Source organism: Lagenorhynchus albirostris, chromosome 15 (genome assembly GCF_949774975.1).
Source record: "Lagenorhynchus albirostris chromosome 15, mLagAlb1.1, whole genome shotgun sequence".
NCBI classification, from domain to species: Eukaryota; Metazoa; Chordata; class Mammalia; order Artiodactyla; family Delphinidae; genus Lagenorhynchus; species Lagenorhynchus albirostris.
This window is the reverse complement of record NC_083109.1, coordinates 21,247,757-21,263,142: the sequence shown is the minus strand read 5'-3', so window position 1 is coordinate 21,263,142 and position 15,386 is coordinate 21,247,757. Positions and strand designations below refer to the sequence as shown.

The following is a 15,386-nucleotide window of genomic DNA, read 5'->3' as shown; positions in this document are numbered from 1 at the left end:
TGCCTTTGCTGAGTAAACAGTTCTCCCATGACACTCTGAGCAGGCGGCGGGGAGCTCTTCATGTGTGGACTGCACTCTCCACTCTCTGCCCCGCTGGTGTCCACGAACAAAAGGAATCTACAAGAAAGGACAGACGAGACCAACGGTTGGGAGTTCCCATTTGCATAAACTCAAACCAGCCAACCCTCTGGCGGTGGATTCCCAGCCCATGGCATTAACTCACCTTGGGGAGAAATACCAGCAATGCCAGATCCCAAGTCACCCCAAAGTCACTGACTCATGGCCTTGGGACTTCCTCAACGATCTCCAGATCGAACGCTGACCTAGGAGGGAGAAGAACCATACAAGCATTTAATCTGCAGCACCATCTTCTCCCCAAGTAACATCACTGAGAGGGTCCCAATAGACTAGGCCCTACTAGGTATCACCAGAATAGGATTTCCCTGGTGGTCCAGAGGCTAAGACTCCACGCTCCCCAATGCAGAGGGCCCGGGTTCGATCCCTGGTCAGGGAACTAGATCCCACATGCCGCCAACTAAGACCCAGCACAGCCAAATAAATAAATATTAAAACAAACAAACAAAAAAAACTGACCTTAGATATCACCAGAATAGATGGGATAATAAAGGAAAACACCTCAAAGGTTCGGTTTTTAGAATAAACAATTTTCTTTCAAACAGTTCCCAATAAAGGCAACTGGCCAGATACACCAGAGCTCAGTCTGATCTCACTGTCAGAGACTTTGACACCAAGTTCCTACTGCATCTTGATCAAAGGATGGACCATCGTCCTCAGCAGTTCTCCCACCACTGTCATTACTTCTCTGCCCAGTCCGTCCCAAGGCCCCAGCAGATGTCATCCTATTCTGCAAAGACCCACTTAATATGCCCACCCAAGAAAGGCAAATGAAAGAGAAACTTCCAGAAAGACTCATTAGGTGCCCAGATGGGTGAAAATCAAGACTGCCAGGCCCATTTGAAGGAATAATGAGAAAATATCATTAATGCTTGAGGACACTACACAAGTGACCCCCAACTCAACGTGTGGGACTTTGCACCCAGAGGTTTAAAGTGCCAGGTCTGGGATGGGGAGGGACGGGGGGTAGCTAAAGTCTTTTCAAAATGGTCACCACCAGCCATTAAATGCTCCAGGCTGGCTAAGGAGCCCCAGGACCAGGGACTAGGCTGTGGGACAGGATAAGCCTCTGATGCAAAGGGGCAGAGGGCAGGTTTGAAAGACAAGGGAAGTCTCAGATTTGTTAGACGGCTACTGAGGACCAGGTGGTTCACAAATATTAGTCTCATCATGAGATGCGAACAAAAACATCTGGCAAAACAGGATCAAACAGGAGAAACTTGAATGTAGATGGAAGAAAAGGAGCCCTCAGGCCAAAAGTGGGGGGTGAGTGGGACCTGACCTCACCTGTTTGTCTGGGAGCCAGACATGCCTCTTGGGAGCACCACGTTGCCCCTGCAGAGTCTACTAAGTGAAGGCGCCAGGGCAGAGTTGCGGCCTCCACCCAACACATCTGCAGCGCAGAAAGGGAGAAGGGCAGCCCCCTGCTGACGGCTGACTACACGGCGGGAGAGTCCTCCTGCCGCACCACATCCTAACATGAACCAGAAAGCAAGCCTTGAGTCTACAGACACAGACTCACAGACCCACAGGCCTGGAATTTCTTCCCTAGTGAACACCTGGGGTCACCCTTTTTAAAAGAGAACCCACCAAAGCACAGATTAAAAGCAGGGGCTACAAAGAAGTTGGTGAGTCAAGGCACTCTTCTCTCTTCAGTGACTGACAAGAGAACTCCTCGGGCTTCTGGCAGACCATGACAAATGGAACCTTTCTGAATGATTCAGAATTGGTAGAACCCCTCTTTGCTCCTACATCTGGCCCACCTTTATTTTTCTTTCGACACCACTGGCTGCTCCTGGAGAAGCAATACACATTGTGCTCAAGAAACAGTAAAGGGGGGCTCCCCTGGTGGCGCAGTGGTTGAGAGTCCGCCTGCCGATGCAGGGGACACAGGTTCGTGCCCCGGTCCAGGAAGATCCCACATGCCGCGGAGCGGCTGAGCCCGTGAGCCATGGCCGCTGGGCCTGCGCATCCGGAGCCTGTGCTCTGCAACGGGAGAGGCCACAACAGTGAGAGGCCCGCGTACCGCAAAAAAAAGAAAAAAAATAAACAGTAAAGGGAAAAAACCCAAAAGAGTAAAGGAGCAAAGTCAACACACAAACAAGCATGTCGGTCATGGGCTGCCTTGAATAATGTATTATGGGTTGTCCTCCATTCCTGTTAAGTTCATAGAGCAGAACCCACGATTTACAGTTCTCCCATGTGCCCTTCAGCATTATCTGAACTTATTCCAGTGTGAGGTCCAAATACAAATGTATGGACTGGTTTCTGTCCGGAGGCTCCTTTACTTCAAAGACAAAGTGAACCTCCACAAGTCCGGGGCCCAGCCCGGTCACCATATCACATGTGGGCCGGCAAAGGCCCGTGCGCTGAAGGAAATGGCAGGACCAAAAAGCTAGTGTGTGAAAGCTCCAGGGTTTGGAGGGGACAACTGGGCCCTCCAAACACGGGGAAAGGCTTCCAGCGACTCCTGTCCCTGCACTATTGGTGACCAGGGCATGGGCAGCCCACGATCACTTGCGATGCAGGAACAGAAAAGGGCAGAAAGAGCCAGGAAGGACAGGAGGCTGGAGCCAGGGGCCTGGGTCAGGGAGAGCAGCCCAGCCTAGCCGAGTCCCAGCAGTTTCTGTCGTGTCCTGCCAAGACCCCACAAAACCTCTCTGCCAGGGGGAGTCAAGACACTTCCAGCATAAAAAACTGCAAATGCTTTCGGGCTGAAAAGATCAGGATCATGTGGTCATGGCAACACCATGAAAAATTTTTTAGAACTTTTGCTGCTATCCCAGCTTTGCTCTTCAGATGAAGACGTGGAGTCTGAGATGGGGTCACAGTGCTAGACAGGTTGAGAGGCGGGACCGGTCTCCATCACAACGGTACTTGCACTGACACCCCAGAGCTCGGAAGGGAGATGCCCCGGGGAGCCCTTCACCCAAGCAGGTTTCTAGGGCCCTCCCCTAGGCATGTGGGGGACTGCCCCACAGCAGGATGCTACTGTCACCGCACTTCCCCTTACACGATCACCCAAGCCCCAGAAAACACACACGTGACTTTACAAAAAACACAACATTCCAGAGAAAGGTCCAAAAGCCTTACCTGGGGCCCCGGGGCCTAGAGCCTGGCTGACACGAAGATGATGCCTCCTGTGGAGCCTCTGTGCACACAGACCCAGCTGCAAAGGAAAATCGGTGAACGGGCACTCACAGCAGGCCCTGGGGGACGCACAGAACACTTGGCACAGCAGCTGGCAGTCTCTAGCACCCACGAAGGCAGGCTGTTACTGCAGTACCTGAACGGCCACACTACGGTCTCAGGAACAAGGACGATTTAACCCTAGGAGGGGGTCTGCAGGTCATCTCTGACAGGAATAATACCTACGTTACCCTATGTGCCAACTGTGATCAATTTGCTGCTAACCAGTCTGCAGGCTGTGGCTGCCTGGCAATGACTAGAATGGACCGGGAGGGGTAACAGGTGGGGGGAGGGCCCCGTGCCTGCTACGTAGTATAAGGGCGACTTACATATGCATCCTCAACTATACTGGGCTTTGTCCAGGTCGGTCACTAGAAAAACACCCACAGCGGACCACGGGCCCTGCTCATGACCAGTAAGTCTACCTAGATTATAGTAAGTCTACCTTTCATTACAGAAACAATTCCAGTGGAGAAAAGGAAGCTGACCCGGTAGGCTGGCTTGCTGGAGGGCTTGGTTCCCTGACACTCTGCAATGGGAGGAGCCCTGTCACCTCACAACAGATGGGTCATCTCCACCTCTTTGGGGGTTTTTTTTGGTCCCGGTGCTGTGCATCAGGCACCAGACGCAACGCAAAACAAGGAGGCGCTGCCCTCAAGATTACAGCATAAGGGGCCAGATCAGCAAATCAACACTTTCTAGGCGATCAGCGCTGAGGGGCGGGGCTGAGGATGCGGGATGAGGAAGGGGTACGATGGGGAATCAGAGAAAACATCCAGAGGGGAGCCCTCCACTGCCAGCCCGTGAACTGCTAAGGCAGGGCCCTGTTCGGGAACAGGGGCACTCAGCGAGCACACAGCGCCAGGGACCAGGAAGCAACACAAATCAGTGGGAAGAAAGACATGTACGAAAGCTCCAGAGTTTGCAAGGGACAGGACTGAACCCTCCAAACACGGGGAAACGCTTTCAGCAACTCCTCTCCCTGCACTATCAATGACCAGGGCACGGGCAGCCCACGATCACTTCCGAATGCAGGTGCAGAAAAGGGCAGTGAGGCAGCGGAGAAGGGAGGCCACTGCCAGCATCCTGGGAAACGGCCTGGCCTAGGAACAGACCAGCAGACAGGTCACTGACCAGACTTCCAGCCTAAGATGACAGAACCACCCGATTGTTCACCAGTCCCTGCCAAGAGCTGAAGAGAAGACTAACGGCAGAAATACTGAGAACTCTTAGGTCCTGAAGGAATGTGTGTAAGTGGCACCAGGATCGAACACCTGACAGAATTCTCGCTCAGGCTCACAGAAGAGCACTTGGCTGGTCACTGGATGTGAATCTCTGTCCTCTGAACATCACAGCAGCCTCCATCCAGGCTCTCAGGAGCAGAAGGGGGCCCAAGCCTCCACTGCACCCTCGCTCTCCACACCTCAGCACCCAACATCTCTGGCCTCACAGCCTGCACACAACTCAAGTACTAGAGAACGGGCGGGACACCACTTACCTGGGACTCAGTCCCGGCTCTCCCTGACGACACGCTCTCCCTGACGACACGTCTCATGCAACAGCAGCCATGTGACACTCCCGCAGGGGACAAGAAGCCATCACGTGATCTGCCCAACTGGCAGGAAACCATTATGCTCATCGACAGGAAAACACGGTGTGTGTGTTGGGGGGATTCGGGTCTTAGGCAATGAACGCACTACAGCCTGACTCTCTCCATCCTCGGACTGCCTCATGCTTGGTCACTGCTAGTCACTGAAGGCTGTCCTGTATGGAAGAGACAAGTATGGGTCCCCTGAACATGGGGAAAGTCTTGCAACTTTTCCTTGGCCCATATTACCAATGACCAGGACACAGGCAGCCTGTAACCACTTCAAATCCAGAGGCAGAAAAGAACACAGGGCTGCTGAGACTGGAGACCAGGGTCAGAAGACCACAGCTGTGGCAAGACCCACTCCCATTCTCCTTTTTTAAAGCCTCAGAAACCAGCACCAAGCCAGGCAGAGGGCACTCAACAGACACCAGGTGCCAGGAGACATCGAAAGAGGTGCTGGGGGAATTCCCTGGAGGTCCAGTGGTTAGGACTCCGTGCGCTTTCACTGCCACGGCCTTGATTCAATTCCTGGTCAGGGAACTAAGATCCAGCAAGCCGTGCGGTGTGCAGTAATTATTAAAATATTAAAATAGTAAAATAATAAAAAGGCGGCGGGAGGACGGCCAAGTGGGACAGCTCCAGAGTTGGGAAGGGATAGGAGTGAACCCTCCAAACACGGGGAAACACTTTCAGCAACTCCTCTGCCGGCACTACCAGTGACCAGGGCACGGGCAGCCCATGATCGCTTCCAAATGCAGGGGCAACAAAGGACAGAAAAAGAGCCAGGCAGAGGAGCCCATGTCAGCAGCCGGCTCTCCGCCCAGGCAGGGGAAAGCTGCCCAGCCAAGCCCGGGACCCCAACACTATCCTCACTTCATGGAAAGACTCAATCTCCCCTCAGCAACAGAGGCCACAGGAAGACCAACTTCTCGCAAAAATGCCTCAAGTACTCCTCCACCCACAAAATACCAACTAAGTACCTACTAACCACCTGCCTGGCACTGGAGGTTCAAAGACACAGACCAGGCCTCTGCCCTCCCGACTGCTTGCTGTTTCCCCCCTGGAAGGAAAGGAAAGCTCAGGAGAATGAAGTAACTCACCCGAGGTTCCACGGCTAACGAGGGGCTGCGTCAGCATCTGAACTCAGGCCTTTCTGGCCCCCAAACCCAGCCCCAATCTCCTGCACAAGGCTTTGCAAGACAGTTCCCAGAACCCCCCTGAGCCCAGGGACCACCCCCTCTGCCGCATGGCAGGAAGGCCACGGCCCCCAGTTCAAGGCCCTCAGGAGCAGCACTTGCCCAAGGGGCTGGGGCGCCCTCACTTTAAAGCTCAAACACCCGTTTGTTAAAAGGAGGTTTCAACACTTTCCCTTAAAGCTTATTAGGAGGAAATGGGCTAACGCTCACCAGAGTACTTGGCCGGTAACCGACGAGCGGCTTTGGGGCCTGAAACGCTGGAGTCGGAGGTGATGGGCAGTGAATCAGGGGTTCTGGCGCCCCTCGGGCCAGGTTCACACGGGCTCTGCACGACCCCCTGCGGGACCTCGGGCCCACGCGTCACCCGACCGGTCTCTCAACATCAGCGGGCACAAGTCTCCCTACGGGGCGGGTGAGGCTCCGAGACGGCGCCGGCCGGTGGCGCGGTGACCCGAGGCCTCTTTGTCGAAGACACGAGGGCCGAGAAGTCGACAAGTGGCCCTCCCCGCCCCCTCGGGCCTCAGTTTCCCCTTAGGGTGGGGGGAGGGGGCGGAGCAGACCACGTGCCCAGCGCTCCCCTCAGTAACGCACCCGGGTCGCCGTGAGAGATGGCGCGGGACAGAGGAGGAAACACTGCAGCCAGTGCGGGAAGATGCGGACGTCCGCGGATGTTGGGAGATGGCGTGGATCCAAGAGAAACAGAAGCCACCGGAACCGGGAACCTCCTCCACCCGCTCAGCGGCGGCGGAACTGCAGCAGAGACGAGGCCTGCGGCCTAGAGCGGCGTGGCCGGGAGCGGATCCCTCGCTCGCGGTCCTGCAGCGATCTCTGGTGGATCGGAGCCCGAGTTCTGCGTCAGGATGACTTGGTAATTTCCAGAAGCAGTCTGAAATTTTGAAAATAACATTCCCTCACCTGTTTTGCTTTTCTGCGTGTGTTCTGTTTGTTGTCACTGATTTGTCATTAATTTGTAGGAATGCTGACTCTTCCACATGAGGAGCTTTAATTGGCAAAAGCTCTTTCTTTTTTATTTTTAATATCCAAGTATAGTTGATTAATAATGTTGTGTTAGCTTCAGGTGTACAGCGGAGTGATTCAGTTATACAGTTACATATATATATATTCTTTTTGAAATTCTTTTCCCATTTAGGTTATTACAGAGTATTGAGCAGAGTTACCCCTGCTATACAGTAGGTCCTTGTTGGTTATCCATTCTAAATATAGCAGCGTGTACATGTCAATCCCAATCTCCCAATTTATACCTCCCCTGTCACCCTTTCCTGCTGGTAATCATAAATTCGTTCTCTAAGTCTGTGAGTGTGTTTCTGTTTTGTAAATAAGTTTGTTTGATCATTTTTTTAAGATTCCACATGTAAGCAATATCCTATGATATTTGTCTTTGTCTGATACTTCGCTCAGTATGACAATCTCCAGGTCCATCCATGTTGCTGCAAGTGGCATTATTTCATTCTTTTTAATGGCTGAGTAGTATTCCATTGTATATCTGTACCACATCTTCTTTATCCATTCATCTGTTGATGGATATTTAGGTTGAAGAACTCACGTATTGTGTGGACAATAGGCATCTTGTCCGATTGACCATTGTATTGAGTTTAGTGGCTGGCACAGTTGAACAAATGAATGAATTCTGGCCATATAGTTATTTGGACACATCACCAGACTAAAATATTGTTCAGATGACCTGAAACTGGATCATGAGGGTGACAAGGAGATAAGCCTACAGAGGCGGGCAGGTGCTTTGCTAAAATGCCATCCTAAAAGTAAAAGCAGTCTTGAATCAGAGGGACTTGATCAAATTTGCATTTGGGGGACCTGGTCAGATTTGCATTGTGCCAGAGAAGACAGACAGAGGTCCCATAGTCCCGCGGGCACTGCAGAGAGGCTTGAGGGGGGGCTCACGGCCCCTAATCCCGCAAGCACTAACACTGCCTGCATCCTAGGCCGGGCGTCTCTCTCAGACCTGAGGCAACCCCGCCACTAACTTGGTCCACATTCTGAAGTGCAAACAGCCCACGCTGGTGTCCGAGCAAGCATCTCCCCACTTCAGATTCCTGGCGCTTCACGAAGTCAGCACAATGTGGAAATCCAGGCCTGACCGATGCGGCGGCGAAGGAAATGGGGTGGGGGGCCTCTGAGGGTGAGAACACTCCATCTTCTGTACCTGAGAGGAGCCTGTGGGATTCTAACACTGTGAGAACATTGGGGATCTCCGTGATGAGGAGGGGCCATGGGATGCTGTGGCTGGAAGGATACTGGACAAAGGGGTCAGGTGTGCACACAGCCCCAGTGTCCTCTGCTGCCTCCTGCTCTTGCCCTTACTCTCCCTGTGGCTTTGGCTAAGTGACCTAACTTTGCCCAGCCTTAGTTTTCCTTTTCTGGTAATGGGCAGAGTCTTAGTCCTCCCTCCCCCAACAGTGCTGCTGTGAGAATTAAGTGAAACAATGCACACCGAGAACACAGCACAGAGCAGATGGCCAAGCGCGGTAGTTGCTATACTTTGGTATTTCTGAGAAAGCCCAGGGCTTCTGTCACTGTGAGGACACCGTGACGTTATTTATGAGGCAGAGAGAGGGTGCTGTATTTGAAGAGCCTAAGGCAGCACTCTCCAGTAGAAACATAATGCCGGCCGGCCGCAAGTGTAATTTTAAACCTTCCAGGAGCCACATTAAAAAGGTACCAAATGTACAGAACATATAAACAACAAGGTCCTACTGCACAGCACAGCGAACTATATTCAATATCCTAGGATAAACCATAATGGAAAAGACTATAAAAAACAATGTATATATGTGCATAACTGATTCACTTTGCTGTACAGCAGAAATTAACACAACATTGTAAATCAATTCTACTGCAATAAAAATACATAAATTAAAGATAAAAAATTTAGGGACTTCCCTGGCAATCCAGTGGTTAAGACTCCATGTTTCCACTGCAGGGGGCACAAGTTCCATCCCTGGTTAGGGAACTAAGATCCCACATGCCACATGAGGTATGGCCAAAAATTTTTTTAAAACTTTAAAAAAATAAATAAATAAGGCTTCCCTGGTGGCGCAGTGGTTGAGAGTCCGCCTGCCGATGCAGGGGACGCAGGTTCGTGCCCCGATCTGGGAAGATCCCACATGCCGCAGAGTGGCTGGGCCCGTGAGCCATGGCCGCTGAGCCTACGCGTCTGGAGCCTGTGCTCCGCAACGGGAGAGGCCACAACACTGAGAGGCCCGCGTACCGCAAAAAAAAATAAAAATAAATTAAAAGAAAATAAAAAGGTACCCAAAAAGGTGAAATTAATTTTAATAGTATATTTTATTTAACCCAAGATAACCAAAATATTACATTTCAGTGTGTAATCAATATTTTTAACTTATTAATAAGATATTTATGATTTCTTTTCCTTTGTTCAAAGTCTTTGGACTCAGTGCTTGTTTTATACTGACAGTGCATTGCAGTTGGGACTGGCTACATTTCCAGTGCTCTGTGCCACATGTGGCTGCATGTGCCTGGTGGCTGCCGTATATCAGAACACGTCTAAGGCCATCTGGCTTTGATCAGCTCTTCAGAGCCAGAGGAGAAAAGCAGCAAGCAGGAGACTGAGAGCATGTCCCTGCCACAGGCCCCCACCACCCATGAGCCTGGAACATCCTAGGAGAGTCTGGGCCTCCTGCAACACTCAGGTTGGGAGCCTCGTTGTTCTGAGCTGGAGATTAAGGGAAAGGTGCCTTCTAAAAGCTGGGAAGGGGCAGAGCCACAATTCCAACCTAGATGATCTCCTGTACCCTTTGCACCCACGATGCTAGGGAGGGGATCTAGGCTGGTTCATTTCTGCATCCCCAGTGCCTAGAGAAGGCTGGGCATCTAAGAGGCATGGTTGATGTTTGCTGTTAGTGTAACAGGATATTAAAATGGACATTTCAGCTCAAGCACCAAGGAGGCACCAAGATAGTGGAATGAACAGTGGAACAACAACGAATCACAGCTGTGGTAGGTAAAAGGTGGTTCAATCTTGGCAGGTTTTGAAGGTTCCACCTGCTATCATGGCAGCGGCCTTCTAAAGAAGACATTGGACCAGATGCAGAATTTAGGAAGAAAATAACTGGAAAATGGTTACTTGTGACTCAATTCTCTCTTCTAATTTGAGGGTCTTAACAGTACAGTGTTAGACATGAAAAAGAGAGGGAATTATGGACTCTGTGTCTTAAAATATTCCCCCCACCTTGCCCCCAAGAGGGAGAGTAGGAGGAATTTCCCCTTTCTCTGGTGATCCTCATACCAGGAGCTTCAGCAGGAACACATGGGAGCTTGATAAGTGTCACCTGGAATTGGGGAGCACAGGTGACCCGTGCCCAACCCACTCCTCAGTCAAAAGTTCATTGTCGGGCTTCCCTGGTGGCGCAGTGGTTGAGAGTCCGCCTGCCGATGCAGGGGACGCGGGATCGTGCCCCGGTCCGGGAAGATCCCACATGCCGCGGAGCGGCTGGGCCCGTGAGCCATGGCCGCTAAGCCTGCGCATCCGGAGCCTGTGCTCCGCAACGGGAGAGGCCACAACAGTGAGGCCCACGTACCGCAAAAAAAAAAAAAAAAAAAAAAAGTTCATTGTCTCCTTCAACAAGTGTAAAATCTGGGATAGGACTGTCCACCTGCTGCCCAAGAGGTTCTGCCCTACAGGGAGCCTGCTAGGGGGAGGGGACACCAAGAAGAGGGCCTGTTCATATCACCGGGGGTACAGTCAAAGGGCACCAGGAGGGGATCTCTGAAGAACCCTTGAAACAGGGGCTGAGGGAGAATGCTCAGCATTAATTTCATGACCAGCCTGGAGAGAAATGTTCCCCCATCTCACTCGTCATTCCATCTGATCCTGATCCTGGAGGTACTGGGAGTGGGGGTGGGCTGGGGAGAGTGAGCAGAAACCTGGTGAAGAGAAACACATTTGGATAAGTAAGGGGAGAAGGTTCCCATCCCCTCCCAGCAGACAGCAACCCACCCTGTGCTTGGCGCCAGTTGGTGGAGAGCAGAGAAGTCTGACCTATCAATGATCATTGAAAACACGATTGATACATGAGATGGACATTTAAAATAATTGAATGAAAACTATGTTCCCCATTTTTAGTAATACAAGACTTGTTACTTAAGAATGATCAGAAGACTGATGACGACTGCCTGATATTTTTCTAGGGGCAGTGAAAAGATACTTCCACTTAGAAAGTTTAAAGAGACGGGCAAAAAAAAATGTTTTTATGATGACATACCAGAAGTCCCTCTTTCAACATACTGGTCACATTTATAAAGGATTGGGCTGTGGCTAGGAGGTCAGCATTCCATCATCTTGGAGTTTGTGACCTCACAGTGGCTGAGAGATTCCTGGAGCCTGGAGATGGGCGGGATGGGGAGATGGGGTCTCGGCTGGCTGGACAGATTGTCTGAAGGAGGTGATGCCCAGGGTCTAGGCTGGAAGCCAGCAGCTGGCCCGGTGAGCCCTGCAGGATCTCCAAGCCCTGTCCCTGCACTAAGAATGATCAGCATGCTGGCGGTCTTGCTTATTCTGTTCATCTTCCTCCTTGCCGTCTTACTGATTATCTGTTACTGCATCTATCGGGAGGAATAGGCTTGGGCTCCTGCAGGCTGGGACTGAGGCCCATTGGTAGCTTTGGCCAGTCCAGCCACCCAGGGCCTCTGCTGCCCCATGGCCTGGGTCTGGGCCTGTTTGGGAGCCTCCAGCAGCCCCCAGGCCCTCACTGGATGCTCAGACACACTGAGGTGAGACAGAGGGTCTCCCCACCAGGGTCAGTTCCCACCGAGGTGTCAGCATCCCCTCCTCCCTGTGTCCCCTCGCTGGTCCTCTGACCCCCACAGCCTCTTTGTCACTAGTTCTGCTTCTGCTTCATTTTTGTCCTGGGCTGAAGGCCCCTGGTTCCGGAGAGGGGGGTCAATGTTGGCTCAGTGAAAGTCTAAATGGCTCAGGCCTCTGCCATGCAGACAGACAGGAGAAGAGGTGGCCCGTTCCCTTCCCAAACAGGCAGGGCTGGGCCCTGGGGGACCGGAGTCCAAGCGAAAGACTGATAACCTTGGCCGGTGACATCAGACTTTCCTTCTATCTGCGGTGGACAATCCTTGAAAACAACCTTCTTGACTAATGAATCTGGATGGTCTTAGCTAATTAACTTGGGTTTCCCTGAACAACAACTTTGGACCTCCTTTGCTAACTAAATAACTGAGATGTTTGTGGCTAATTATACTTAAGCTTTCCTGGCTTGAGAATCAGGAACTTTCTTGCCTGAATACCTGGGCCTTCCGGGGTAACAATATTTGACGTTGGGTCATTATCTCTCACCATGCTAGCAGATTGTATCAATTCTTTACTCTTAAGACCTTGGGTTGTCCTGGCCAAGGGCAGCAGACATCCCTGACTACTTTTCTGGGACTTCTAGGATAAAAATAGAAGAATTCTTCTATGATTTCACCATTACATGTGATATTGACGGATGGTTTATGATGTATATTCTATTTTTAGAATTCTAAGACTCAAAGTTATGAATGAATAGTAATTTTTATCAAATTATGATAATCATGATGATGATGGTGATAGCTAACGATAAGCCAAAAGCTAAAAAAAAAAGCCCTTATGGTGTTCATGTATTTCAATGCATTATTTTACCTAATTTAAAATTTTTGAATTGTAAAGTACACATAACATAAAATTTACCATCTTAATCCTTTTTATTTTATTTCTTTATTTTTGGCTGCATTGGGTCTTCATTGCTGCACGTGGGCTTTCCCTAGTTGCAGCGAGCAGGGGCTACTCTTCATTGTGGTGCGCAGCCTTCTCATTGCGGTGGCTTCTCTTGTTGCGGAGCATGGGCTCTATAGCGCAGGCTCAGTAGTCGTGGTGCACAGGCTTAGTTGCTCCGCGGCACGTGGGGTCTCCCTGGACCAGTGCTCGAACCCGTGTCCCCTGCATTGGCAGGCGGATTCTTAACCACTGCACCACCAGCAAAGCCCCAGTCATTTTTAAATACTCAGTTCAGTAGTGTCAGGTACATTCACATCATTGTACAATCAATCCCCAGAACTCTTTTCATCTTTCAAGCTGAAACGCTGTACCTATTAAACACTAACTCCCTATTCCCCACTATCTCCAGCCCCTGACCACCACCATTCTACTTTCTGTCTCTGAATCTGACTACTCTGGGTACCTCATATAAGTGGAATCATGTAGTATTTGTCCTTTTATAACTGGCTTATTTTACTTAACGTAATATTATTCAGGTTCATCCATGTTGTAGCATTTGTCAGAATTCCCTTCCTTTTTAAGGCTGAATAACATTCCATTGTATGTAGAGACCACGTTCTGTTTATCTGTTCATCCATCAATGGACACTTGAGTAGCTTGTACCTTCTGGCTATCATGAATAGTACTGCCATGCACATGGGTGGACAAATATCCCTTTAAGACCCTGCGTTCATTCGTTTCGAGGATAAGTGGAATTGTTGGATCCTATGGCAATTCTGTTTTTAATTTTTTGAGCAACCACCATCCTATTTTCCATAGTGGCACCATTTTGCATATTTCATCTACTTTGAAGTTGAAAACTTGGGGTTCAGAAGGATTAAGTAGCTTGCTAATGTGTAAAACGTGGTAGACAAAAATTTCAAGTATGTCTATTGAATTCGTTTCCTAGGGCTGCCATAAGAAATTACCGCAAACTGGGTGGCTTAAAAGAGAAATTTATTCTCTCACTATTCTGGAGGTTAGAAGTCTGAAATCAACATGTCAGCAGGGCCATGCTCCCTCTAAAACTCTGGGTGGGAGTTTTCCTTTTCCTAGTGCTTGGTGGTGTCCATCAATCCTGCAGCTGTGTCACTCCAATCTCTGGCATTCTCCTGGGGTGTCTTTCTCCTCACTTATAAGGACACCAGTCATGTTGGAGTAATGGTCCTTCCTCCTGCAACATGACCTCATCTTAACTTACATCTTAGTTACATCTGCAAATACTATTTCCACATCAGGTCACATTCCCAGGTACCAGGTGTTAGGACTTCAACATAACACCTTTTGGGGTTATATAACTTAATCCATCGTATCTGTCTTCCTCCAAATTCTGTGATATTCACCATACTTTTGACCTCTTAATGTGATAAACTACTAGACTTCCCAATCGAAAGCCATGCTTGCATTTATGGGACAGAACTTCTTTGCTATTAGTGGATTATTAGACTATAAGCTTGGAGGAAGGCAGACACAATAGGCTTCTTTCATTCATCCCTTTGCCTCCCGTCATTATACAAAAACAAAAAACAGTATTGGAAAAGTGGTATAGCTTTTCCAGTGCCTTTATGGGGAAAAATCATTCGAACAGTTGTTTGGGGAATTATTTAGGTGGTAGTTTTTGTTGTTCCTTTCTCAATTTCCTGCCAATCAGGCTGTTGTTGACATCTGTTGGACACACCCACCAGCATAGTGCCCCATAGAGCGGAAGCGCTTATTTACCATGTATTGAATGAATGAATGAATTAATGAATAGAAGGTTCATTGGCTCAGCAGTGCCCCTGACCCCTTTTTGCTGCTACTGTTCTGTCTTGATGACCAGTGGCTCCAAGTGGCTGGTGGCTCTTCCTCCCCCTACAGCCTCCTTAAGCCCCCTGTGTCCACTCCTGAAAGAGCCTTGGTCCAGGCAGACCTAATCACCAGCCTACTCCTGCCTGGGTAGGTCCCCAACACACCCCCTTCTGGCAAAAGACCCACTTGAAACATCCATCCCTTCTGGAGCTTGCAGAGAGTACACTGCAGTTTTGTTTTGTTTTTAACGTCTGCAGACACACTGCTGACTGACAAATAAGGACAAGCCACTGATCATGGACTGTTATCTGAACGCCAAGAGCAAAGGTTGTCGTAACACATTTATTTCAAGACCTCAGCATGCTGCCCTGTTTGCTGGAATCTCCAGTTAGGTAGGCCAGTGTCGTAGATGGGAAAGTCATCTGAGATAAGCACGCAGTGCCTCGTGCAATGCCAACTCCCCACCCCCACCCCCAGTGATGGAATACCTTAATAACAGGCCATTTAGGATAAGTTAAGGAAAAGACTTGGGCATTTAGCCAGGAGTGTTAGTGACAGAAACTTAACTTATGCTAAAAAAAAAAAAAAAGAATTACATTCTTAGAAAGCTTATGTAACCGAACAAAAGGAAAGGCAGAGGTGGAACTGGGCTTCCAAGATGACAAACACCAGGGACTGAAATTCCACCAGTACTCTCTGTCCT

General features: G+C 49.9%; 1 long non-coding RNA gene and 3 other non-coding genes across 5 annotated transcripts; all 4 read right to left on the bottom strand.

Annotated features, from left to right (window-relative positions):
• Positions 1–6: 6 nt before the first annotated feature.
• LOC132504991 (uncharacterized) lies at positions 7–3,218 on the bottom strand. Of its 2 annotated transcripts, XR_009535204.1 has the most exons (4): positions 1,899–3,218; positions 1,423–1,609; positions 224–323; positions 7–117 (listed from the first exon to the last, which is right to left on the bottom strand). It is a non-coding gene; the product is annotated as an uncharacterized LOC132504991 (long non-coding RNA). The 2 variants fall into 2 exon arrangements; XR_009535203.1 differs by lacking the exon at positions 1,899–3,218 and having other exon boundaries at positions 1,423–1,889.
• LOC132506604 (small nucleolar RNA SNORA71) lies at positions 2,535–2,665 on the bottom strand. Its single transcript, XR_009535918.1, has one exon. It is a non-coding gene; the product is annotated as a small nucleolar RNA SNORA71 (small nucleolar RNA).
• Positions 3,219–4,227: 1,009 nt separating the features above from the next.
• LOC132506602 (small nucleolar RNA SNORA71) lies at positions 4,228–4,361 on the bottom strand. Its single transcript, XR_009535916.1, has one exon. It is a non-coding gene; the product is annotated as a small nucleolar RNA SNORA71 (small nucleolar RNA).
• Positions 4,362–5,541: 1,180 nt separating this feature from the next.
• Positions 5,542–5,675, bottom strand: LOC132506607 (small nucleolar RNA SNORA71). The gene has a single exon (XR_009535919.1). It is a non-coding gene; the product is annotated as a small nucleolar RNA SNORA71 (small nucleolar RNA).
• Positions 5,676–15,386: the final 9,711 nt, after the last annotated feature.